The sequence below is a fragment of the Podarcis erhardii genome (genome assembly GCF_964252035.2).
Source record: "Podarcis erhardii genome assembly, chromosome: W".
Taxonomy (NCBI): Eukaryota; Metazoa; Chordata; class Lepidosauria; order Squamata; family Lacertidae; genus Podarcis; species Podarcis erhardii.
The window spans coordinates 9,629,248-9,641,114 of NC_138506.1; positions in this window are offsets into that span (position 1 = coordinate 9,629,248).

The following is an 11,867-nucleotide window of genomic DNA, read 5'->3' on the forward strand; positions in this document are numbered from 1 at the left end:
TAATTCCTCGTGAATACACCCACTGAAAGTCTTCACTTTCTCACAGCCCCACCATGTGTGTATCATTGTCCCTTCTGCTTTATTACATTTCCAGCATAGATTAGACTTTAATTTATAGATCTTAGCTAATTTTGATGTCATGTACCACCTATAACACATTTTCATTAGGTTTTCCTTGATGGTAGTACAGGCAGTAATTCTATTTTAAAAAATAATAATAATAATTTTTATTGATTTTAACATATAAATTATAAAATGTACCAGAAAACTTATCACTTATACAATCTTTTTAGACTTCCATCAGCACCTCTGATGATCCACCGTTTTAACCACTTCTTATGCATTTCTTAACTTTATATTGCCTTTACATCTCTTAACAAATCATCCTTCCCCTTCTCCATTTTTGCAATACTTCCAATAATACTCCTCACAAAACTTCTTGCAAACCTACAAATGTCGTCTGATCTTCACAAATACTTTTCAAATAGTCCGTAAATTTACTCCAGTCTTCTGTGAATTTCTGGTCCCGCCGGTTTCAAATCCTTCCTGTTAGTTCATCTAGTTCTGCATAGTCCATTAACTTCACCCTCCATTCTTCAATCGTCGGTAATTATTCTTGCTTCCATTTTGGGGCCAGTAATATTCTTGCTGCTGTTATTGCATATAAAAAGAGCTTACATTCCTTTCTATTTATATCACTCCCCACAATGCCCAGTAAAAATGCTTCTGGTTTCTTTATGAATGTATATTTCAACATTTTTTTCATCTCATTATATATCATCTCCCAGAAGCACTTCACCTTTTTACATTCCCACCACATGTGATAAAATGTCCCCTCTTTTTCTTTACATTTCCAGCATTTATTACTGACTCTATACATTTTCACTAACTTGACAGGTGTAATATACCATCTATACATCATTTTCATCACATTTTCTTTTAGGGCATTGCATGCAGTAAATTTTAAACCTTCTTTCCATAATTTTACCCAATCACTCAGCTGCATATTATACGCAAAATCTTTGGCCCAGTGAATCATAACCGACTTAACCTCCTCGTCCTTCAAATGCCATTCAAGCAGCAGTTTATACATTTTAGACAAAATTTTAAAATCATTACTTAATATCTCTAATTCAAACTTTGATCCACTTTCATAAAATCCTTCCTCTTTAGAGTCCTGTTTAAACATTTCATCGACCTGGCGGTAGTGTCATATTCTTTAATTTCTTCATATGATTTCATTTTCCATTTACTTCCTTCCATATATATTAACTTCCCATATGTTATCCATTTCCCACTCATATTGACCTTTTTCACACTCATCGCTTCTGATGGAGATAACCAATGTGGTGTTTTTCGTTCCAATAGGTTTTTATACCTATCCCATATTTCTATTAGAGATCTTTGAAATATATGGCTTCCAAATCCTTTATGGACTTTTGACTTATTATACCATAAATATGCGTGCCATCCAAATCTATTATCATAACCTTCCAAATCCAGCAATTCCGTATTTTCTAATTTCATCCATTCCTTCAACCAACAGAGGCAAGATGCTTCGTAATACAATTTCAAATCTGGCAGGGCGAAGCCTCCTATTTCTTTTGCATCTGTTAACAGCTTAAACTGTATTCTCGGCTTCTTTCCCTGCCAGATATACCTTGAAATTGTTTTTTTGCCAATCTTTAAAATTTGCTGCCCCTTTGATTATTGGAATTGTCTGAAACAGAAATAACATCTTTGGTAGCACATTCATCTTAATAGCTGAAATCCTACCCCAAGATGATAACTTCAACCTTCCCCATATTTCTAGATATCTTTTAACACTATTCCACATTGGCGTATAATTGTTTTGAAATAGATCAATATTTTTAGAGGTTAACCAAATTCCCAAATACTTAACTCTTTTAACAACTTCTATACCTATTTGTTGCTGCAATACTTCTACCAGGTCCTGTTTCATATTTTTGACAATTATCTTAGTTTTCTTTTTGTTCAATTTAAAGCCTGCCACCTGCCCAAACTGTTCTATCTCCTCTAGTACTTCTTTAACACTTGTAGATGGCTCTTTGATTGTTAATACCAAGTCATCGGCAAAGGCTTTCACTTTGTACTTATTTCGACCGACTGTAATTCCCTTTATTAACTCATTTCTCCTTATTGATCTTAAGAAGACTTCCAGTAAAGATATGAATAATAATGGTGATAAAGGACACCCTTGTCTTGTGCCTTTAGTGATTTCAATATTTTCTGTTACTATATTATTTACAATCAGTTTTGCTCTCTGTTCTGAATATATCGCTTTTATTCCATTTAGGAAGAATTGACCCGTATCCATAAATTCCAATTTTTTAACATAAATTCTCAAGATATATTATCAAAAGCCTTTTCCGCATCCACAAAAATTAACATTGCTTGCTTTTCATTCCTGGCAGTCAGATATTCAATTATATTAATTATATTCCTTATATTATCTTTCATCTGTCTGCCAGGTAGAAAGCCTGCTTGATCCTTATAAATAATTTCATTCAATATTTTTTTTATTCTGTTTGCCAATATGCTTGCAAATAATTTATAATCATTGTTTAATAGAGAAATCGGTCTATAACACTGGGCAACAATTTTTTACTTTTTGAATGTTGTCTAGATTTCTACAACTGCTTTAGAGTATTTTTGCACTGCTGAATTAGGAAATGGCATCCGTTTCTCTCCATCAGGACAGGTTTTTGTGCTATGTCGATTTGAAAAAAATCAGATCTTGTGACAAAATCGATTACATTTTTGTGGCATTATCAGCTGATTTTTGTCAACACATATCATCCTAAATATGTTTTTAAGAGAAAAAAATGTTTTTCCAACAACATATATTGATTACCTGATAGAAACATTGATTACGGTAAACTGAATGGTGGGCATTGATAAAGGTAAGTACACGTAAATTGCAAACAAACCCCTTAATAAGGGCTTTCACCCCTTCCTTCGCATAATCCACCGTCTTAAGTAAAGTAAAGTGTTTATTTCAAATCGTATATTCCACTTTAGAACAACTCACTGTTTCTTTTCATTCTGTGGGTACTTCTTGCATATGAATAAGATCCCAGTCGGGGCTGACCTCCTTTTTAGCACCCCGCTGCTTCTGAATCGTTAATAGTCCTTTTTCCTCTTTGTTTCGCCAATTAAATCCAGATTTTTTAGTGTTCCATCTGAATTGTATGGCTGATGTCCTGGGCCCATTTTATCATAACATCTTTTACTTGTTCGTCTTTCAGATCCCATTCTAGTAGTAAGTCATAAATTTTAGATAATAATTTCTTATTGGTTTTTAATAGAACAATTAGCAATTTGGATTTTTCTTTTCTGAAACCTAATTTTTTATCTGTATTAAATGCATTATTTAACTGGTGATACTGGAGCCAATCAGTGAGGTAATGCTTTATTTCCTCCAATGATTTTAATTTCAAATGTCCTTGCTTTTCTTTTAATAATTGATTATAGGTTGCCCAATTACTTTTCATATTTATTTTTTTAACTGCAATGGCCTCCAATGGAGACAACCACCATGGCATCTTAGGTTCTAATAATGTTTGGTATCTGGTCCACACCTTATAAAGGGCATTTCTGACTATATGGTTGGTAAATCCGCTGTGTACTTTGACCTTGTTGTACCCTAGATATGCATGCCAACCATATCTGTTATTATAACTCTCTAAATCAAGTAAATCTGTTTTCTCTAAGATGATCCAGTCCTTGATCCAAGTTAGACATGCTGCCTCGAAATACGTTCTTAAATTTGGTAATGCGAAGTCTCCTTGTTCTTTCTTGTCTGTCAATAATTTGTGTTTTATATGAGGTTTCTTTTTAAATCAGATAAACCTTGTCAGACCTTTCCTCCACTTTTCAAAACAATCCATTTCCCCTATGATCGGGATCATTTGAAAAAGAAAAAGCATCCCCCCTATTGTTTATTTCAGTACTGGAGGTGCTATTGAACATGATTAGAAAGGACCGGTCTGTACAGGGGATTGAGGTCGGAGTGAAACAATATAAATTGAAAGCTTTTGCAGATGACTTGGTATTAACATTACAGGAGCCAGTCTCTAGCACTAAAAGAGTGTTAGGACTAATCTCTGATTTTGGTCGGGTGGCGGGATTTAAGCTGAACAAGCAAAAAACTAAGGTTTTAGTAAAAAACTTGACAACTACAGAAACAGATGAGTTCCTGAAAGAAACAGAATTAAATGTGGTTAAAAAAGTAAAATATCTAGGGGTGTACTTGACCTCCAAAAATTTGAATTTATTTAAAGATAACTATGAGAAATGTTGGTCAGAAATTAAAAGAGATTTGGAAATATGGTCAAGATTGAAACTTTCCTTGTTGGGCCGGATAGCAGCCATAAAGATGAATGTATTGCCGAAAATGTTATTTTTGTTTCAGGCCCTACAGATCGTGGTCAAAGTGGAATGTTTTGGAAAGTGGCAGAAGGATATTTCCAAGTTTGTTTGGCAGGGCAAAAAGCCCCGAATAAAGTTTAAAATACTAACTGATGCGAAAGAAAGAGGGGGATTTGCCCTGCCAGACTTGAGGTTATATTATGAATCTGCAGCCTTCTGCTGGTTGAAAGATTGGATTTTATTGGAAAACACCGATGTCCTAGATCTGGAAGGGTTTGACAATGCTTTTGGGTGGCATGCATACTTGTGGTATGACAAGGTTAAAGTTCACAAATTGTTTAAAAACCATATTGTCAGAAGAGCAATTTTGATGGTCTGGACAAAATATAAAGACTTATTGGAGAGTAAGACTCCGAGGTGGTTCTCACCGGTGGAGGCCAAGGCACGTAAGAGACTTAACATGGAAGCCTACTGGCCTAAATATTGGGAAATAATTGAAAAAATTGGAGACAATTGGAGGTTGCTGAGCTTGGAAAAATTGAAAAACAAGGTGCGAGATTGGTTGCACTATGCTCAAATCCAGGAGGTTTTTAAAGTGGATAAAAAGGTTGGATTCCAGGTGGAAAAATCGAAATGAGAGACAGAACTGTTAGAGCCAAAAAATAAACTACTTTCGAGAATGTATAACTTGCTGCTTAAATGGAATACACAGGACGAGACAGTCAAATCCGCCATGATAAAATGGGCGCAGGACTTGGGGCACAACATTATGTTTGAAGACTGGGAAAGGTTATGGAACACCGGAATGAAATTTACGGCATGCAGTGCCTTGAAGGAAAATATTATGAAAATGATATACCGGTGGTACATGACCCCAGTTAAACTTGCTAAGATATATCACCTGTCTGATAACAAATGTTGGAAATGTAAAGAGGCGGAAGGGATATTTTTTCATCTCTGGTGGACTTGCCCGAAAGTGAAGGCCTTTTGGGAGATGATTCATAATGAACTAAAAAAGATACTTAGATATACCTTACCTAAGAAACCGGAGGCCTTTCTTCTGGGCATTGTGGACCAGAGAGTACTTAAGAAAGATAGAACTTTTTTTATGTATGCTACCACAGCAGCAAGGATCCTGATTGCTAAGCATTGGAAGACACAAGATTTACCCACGCTGGAGGAATGGCAGACGCAGTTGATGGACTATATGGAACTGGCTGAAATGACTGGCAGAATCCGAGACTTGGGAGAAGAAACAATCGAGGAGGATTGGAAAAAATTCAAAGACTACTTGAAAAAACATTACAAGTTGTATGAATGTTAAAAAATGCTCTTTTCAGAAATTTTTGCTTCAGCATTGGTAAACTAATGAAATGGAAATTAAGGCACAAGAATTTAAAGGTGGAATAACGAAATAACTTTATTATGTTTAAGTCAAAACATATAAGATTTGAATTACAACAGCATGAAAATTAGGAAACATGATAAAATGAAAGATACAACAAGTTTGGAAATAAGTTAACAAATTGCTGATATTCTGTATTACAGAGAATGCAGGGTTTGGAGGATGTGGGGAAGTCCAATAGATGGAAAAAAGGATTATGGAAATTTGTAATCTCTTTATTGTATTTTTCTCTCTATGTCTTTATTTCTTTTTTTCTGTACTTTATAAACTGAATAAAAATATTATAAAAAAAAAAAATGAAAAAGAAAAAGCATTTTGGGAAGTACAATCATTTTTATAACTGAAATTTTTCCCCAAAATGATAATTTTCATCTAGTCCAAAACTCTAACTCTCTTTTGATATCTTTCCAGATTTTGTTATAATTATAATCAAAAAGATTAATATTTTTCATTGTTATCTCTATTCCGAGATATTTTCATTTTTCATTGTTATCTCTATTCCGAGATATTTCTATATTCCGAGATATCATATTCACTATCATCAAACCTATTTTATCCTGTAGTTCCTTTTTCTCCCGATCTTGTAAATTCTTAACCATTAACTTTGTTTTGGATCTGTTGAGTGTAAATCCAGAAACCTCTCCAAATTCTGATATTTTTTTCAATGCTTTGGGTATGCTCAATTCTGGGTCTTCTACTGTTATAATTAAGTCATCTGCAGATGCTTTCAATTTGAAAGCCTTTTTACCCAGAGTTATCCATTTAATTTCTTCTTCTTTTCTCAGCACCAAATTAAATATTTCTAGCATCAATATAAACAGCAGAGGAGAAAGTGTGCAGCCCTGCCTCGTACCTTTTTCTATATGCTCTGTTTTCACATTAATTATTATAAGATTGGCTTTCTGGTTTTTATAAATTGCTTTTATGCCTTTGGTAAATTGTTCTCCCATTGTTGTCAGATCAATAACTTTCCCTAAAAATTTCCATGATAAATTATTGAAAACCTTCTCAGCATCCACCAACATGAACACAGGTTTTTTATTTGGCTTTAAGTCTAAATATTCAATTAAATCTATCAACATCCTCATATTAGTTTTCATGTGACGGTCCAGGAGAAATCCGGCCTGATCTTGATTTGTTACATCCTTTAATACCAATTTCAGTCTATTGGCCAAGATTCCTGTATATAGTTTATAGTCGTCGTTTATGTGAAGAGAATCAGAACTTACAGTGTTAAACAGTTCTGAGTGACGTCTCACATTCTGAGGCGTGGTCATGTTCCCAGAAGGGAGTGTTTCTCTGTGTCCTTTTTTTTCTTTTCGCTTTTGCGGCGAGGCAGCAAGATGTGTGCTCTCTCGCCGGGCTGATTTATAATTCTTTTCTACACGATTAAAGACTGTTAGAGATAAGCAAGAATGCTTGCGTGCAGTCTGATTTATTACACACACTGCAACAGTTTTCTACCACTGCAAAGACTCTGCTACAGGAAGCTGACGGAGAGCTTTCCACGGGAGTCCAGTGGGGCGCAGGGAAGTGTGCCGGGCTCCATCCAAAAGCCAACAGGTTATGGGAAGTCAGCCAAACCTTTGAAACTGTTGCCAAGTTGTGCTGGTGTGTGTGGAAGCCAGCTGAGGGGAAGCTGAAGCCAGCTGGAGTCCTGCCTAATGTTTGAGGCAGCGGAGCTCGCTGGGAGGAATCGTCTCTTCAGGACCGGGTGCCAGAAGGAGCTGCTTTTTACGTGAGTACGCTCAGCCCCAGGGGAGAAGATGGCAGACAGCCATGAATCGTACGCCATCCCATTCGAAAAATTAAACGGAAGAAATTGGGAGGAGTGGAGTAGGAAGCTGAAGGCCTGGCTGGTAGCCAAGGGTCTGTGGGAGGCGGTACTAGGGCCTCCACAACAAGCGGCAGCCGGTGCTTCGGCAGCAGATATTGCAACTGCCCATGCTTCACAGAGAAAAAATCAGAAAGCCCTGGGAGCTATTGTGTTCAGTTTGGAGGGTTCGCAGCTACCTTTGGTAGAGGGGCTGGAGACTGCTCAAGAGGCCTACCAGGCACTGGAAAGAGTGCACCACAGGACCACGGCTGGGGCAAAGATCCACACTACCAGACGCTTGTTTGAGATGAGGCTGCGTCCTGGTGACAGCATCAGACAGCATGTAACTGAGATGCTCTCTGTTTTCAACCAGCTGAGACTGTTGCAAGTCAACTTTTCTGAGGAACTACAAGTTTATATTTTGCTCAGCTCTTTGGACAAAAGTTATGACAATTTGTGTCTAACTTTGGAATCGATGGATCCTGCAGCTCTTACGCTCCAGTATGTGACTGGACGCTTGAGTGACGAACAGGAACGCCGTGTCAGAGAGGGCCGAGCTGGCACAGGGAGCCCATCCGATTGCAGAGGGGGGGCCAGGCCAGCAGAAGGCACAGTTCAGGCTTTTTCCACTCGTCGCTGCTTTGTTTGCAATTCTCCTGACCATCTGCGTCGTTTCTGCCCCCAGAAAGCCAGAGAGGCTGGGCGGGATGTCTCCAAGGTCGCTTCCCATGGCAGTCAGCCAGGTTTCCATGGCAGCCAGTCCAGGAAAGGAGGCCAGCGTGGGAAAGCGCAGGGAGGACGTGACTCAGGGAGTGAAGACGGTCCTTATCACCTAACTGCCTCCATGGCAACATTAAAGACCAACTCCAGTGAGGACAGAATGATGCTCTGGGTAATCGACTCTGGAGCCAGCCATCACCTGATAAGAGCGACCCCTGGTGTCGAAAAGTGGAACTGCAGAGCTGTTTCAGCTGGGAAAACAGTTGTTTTTGCCGATGGGTCACAGAGGCCTTTGTCTAACGTGGCAAATGTTTATGTTTCTTTCTTGCAGGCGGAGCTGGAAGTTTACGTTGTGCCTGAGATGAAACACTGTCTTTTATCTGTATCTTGTCTCTTGAAGCAGGGGTACACGATTTGCTTTGAAAATGATATCTGTTCTATTTCCAGGGGTGGGAGACAACTCGTCAGTGTTGCATGTCAGAATAATCTCTTCGTTTTGGAAACACCTCTGGAGGGTGAGGGGAATGCTGAGAGAGCACAAGCAAAGTGTGCAGACGTTCCCACTCATGATTCATGTGCTTGCTTGTGGCACAAAAGAATGTCACATGGCTCTTGGAAAGGTATCCAAAGGTTGCCCCAGTACACAGTAGGGTGCAGGATAAAACCATGTGACCAATCCCTAGATTGTAGGGCATGCAGAAAGGCAAAGGTAAAAGGGTGCAGTTATCCCAGGTTGGAGAGGGTAACCACAAAACCTTTTGAGCTTGTGCACACAGACCTTTTTGGACCCATGCCAAAGCCGAGTCTGGGCGGGGCCAGGTATGTGCTGACGCTGACAGATGATTTTAGCCAAAATGGCTGGTGCTTCTCGCTGAGAACGAAAGGCGAAGCAGCGCAACTGATCAAAGATTGGGTTGTGGCAGTGGAACTACGGTTCTCCACCAAAGTGCAGGGGTTCAAGAGTGACCAAGGTGCAGAGTTTACTGGGTCTGCTCTGCAGAGTTTTTTCCGTCAGAAGGGGATACGTCACAAGGTGACAGGTGCTACTTCTCCTCAGGAGAGGGGCGTGGCAGAGCTCAGAAGTGAAGCTCTGGCTCAAACAACAGAGGTTTTACTGTGTGACTCCGGTTTGCCTCAGAGTTTTTGGAGCGAGGCTTGGAGAACGGCCAATTTCACGATGAACAGGTCCTACGATTCAGTGGTAGGTGACACCCCATATTTCTTGCTTCACGGAATGAAGCCGAAGCTGCATTTCTTCCGTGTGTTTGGTTCACAGGCCTGGGTGCCTGTGCCAAAGGCTCAACGAAAGAAAGGTGCCCCGAGGTTCCAGAAAATGATCTTCTGTGGGTATGAACCTGCGACAAAGGGGTGGAGGTTTGCATATCCAGAAGGTGATCAGACCAAGCTTCTGATCAGTAAACATGCTGAGTTCTGTGAGCAGAATGGTTGGTCAAAGATCCATGCAAGTCATGACGTTCTCTCAGAATGTCTGTCTGATTCTGAGGAGGAAGGAGAGCTAGAGACTGAACCTGTTGCTGAGGACCAAGTCTCTGAACAGGGTCAAGAACAGGGCTGGGCATCTCCACAGGTTGTTAAAAGAGAGCCCAAGAGTGAGCCTTCGTCTCCTGTTAGCAAAGTACAGAAGGCCCGAAGACGCACTAAGTCAGAGGGGGAGTCTTCTGATGTAGAGGACACACTTGCTGACCACAGTGGGTCAGAAGGAGCACCTGAGTTTGTGCTCAGACGGTCCACTCGCACCACTAAGGGAGTTCCACCTGAGAGGTTTCAGGTCACCAGTGCGTGGGTTGGTTTCGCACAGTGCGAACCTGGGAGTTTTGAGGAGGTTCAACAGTTGCCTGAGAAAGATGCCAGGAAGGGACGAGAGGCAATGGTAAGGGAGTTGAACTCTCAGAGATCTGTAGATGTGTGTTCACAGTTTCCCTCAGGATGCGAGACGAGAGGGGGTGTGAAGAGAATCAGAACTTACAGGGTTAAACAGTTCTGAGTGACGTCTCACATTCTGAGGCGTGGTCATGTTCCCAGAAGGGAGTGTTTCTCTGTGTCCTTTTTTTTCTTTTCGCTTTTGCGGCGAGGCAGCAAGATGTGCGCTCTCTCGCCGGGGTTGATTTATAATGTTTTTCTACACGATTAAAGACTGTTAGAGATAAGCAAGAACGCTTGCGTGCAGTCTGATTTATTACACACACTGCAACAGTTTTCTACCGCTGCGAAGACTCTGCTACAGGAAGCTGACGGAGAGCTTTCCACGGGAGTCCAGTGGGGCGCAGGGAAGTGTGCCGGGCTCCATCCAAAAGCCAACAGTTTAGAAGTGAAGTAGGGTGATAGTTGTTGACAGATCCACAGGGTGATCCTTGTTTATGGGTTAAAACGATGTTCGCTTCTTGCCACATTTCTGGAATTTTCCCATCTTGCATGATTTTGTTCATAAGTGTTTTCATAGATATGGCTATAATCTCCATTTTTTTTATAGTGAATTGCTGGTAACCCATCTGGGCCAGGTGATTTACCCAGCTTGGATTTTGAGATAACTTGGTGTATCTCCATCATGGTAATTGGGGAATTACCCCCCCCCCCTGCTATTTTGGGTATTTCTTTCCCTTGAAGATACTTTGTTATATTATGCTCATCCTCTGTTTATGTCTTATATAAATTTCTAAAGTAAGCTAGGAAACATTTGGTTATTTATTCTTGATTATCGATTACCTTTCCTTCTTGGATTATTTTGTCAATTTTTTTTATCTTCGTTTCTTTTTTAACTGCCATTCCAGCAGTTTGCCAGGTTTGCTGGAAAGCTCAAAATGTCTTTGTTTCATCCATTTTATGTTATTCTCTACCTCTATATTTAAAAGTGGTGACAATTGGGATTGTAATATTTTAATATTTTGATTAGCAACTTTGCTTTTTGGATCTTTCGCCAATAGATTTTCCTTTAATGCTATTTCTTGTCTGATCTGATTTAACTTTGATTCTTTAATTCTTTTTTGTATCATATTTTGTTGAATATAAAATCCTCAGATGAAAGCTTTTCCAGCATCCCAAACAGTCTCTTGCACTGTATTTATTTAAAAAAAACCTCTTTTAATTCTTTTCGGGCTTTTTGACATATTTTATCGTCATTTAGAATTCTTCCATTCATTCATTCATTCTCCATTGCTTACTTGTTGCTTCTTAATTCTAACGTCATTGAATCTGACATAGATTTCGGTTGGATCTCCACTTTTTAAATTAATGTTCTTAAATTAGTCGATATCCATATTCTGTCTATTCTGCCTGCCTTTTTTTGGCTTCTGAGTAGAAAGTATATTGTTTCTCTTCTATGTGTTTGTCTCTCCATGCGTCAATTAGGTTTAAGTCTTGTACCATTTGGAAGAAGGATTTAGGAATTTTCCCTTCCTTAGATGTTTCCCCCCTTTCCTTTCCTTTCCGTTCTGTCTTTCTCTAATGAGGTGACCCCACTGAGATCCCCCATTAGAATCATGTCATCATTATTGAATTCCAAGAATTTCTCCTCCA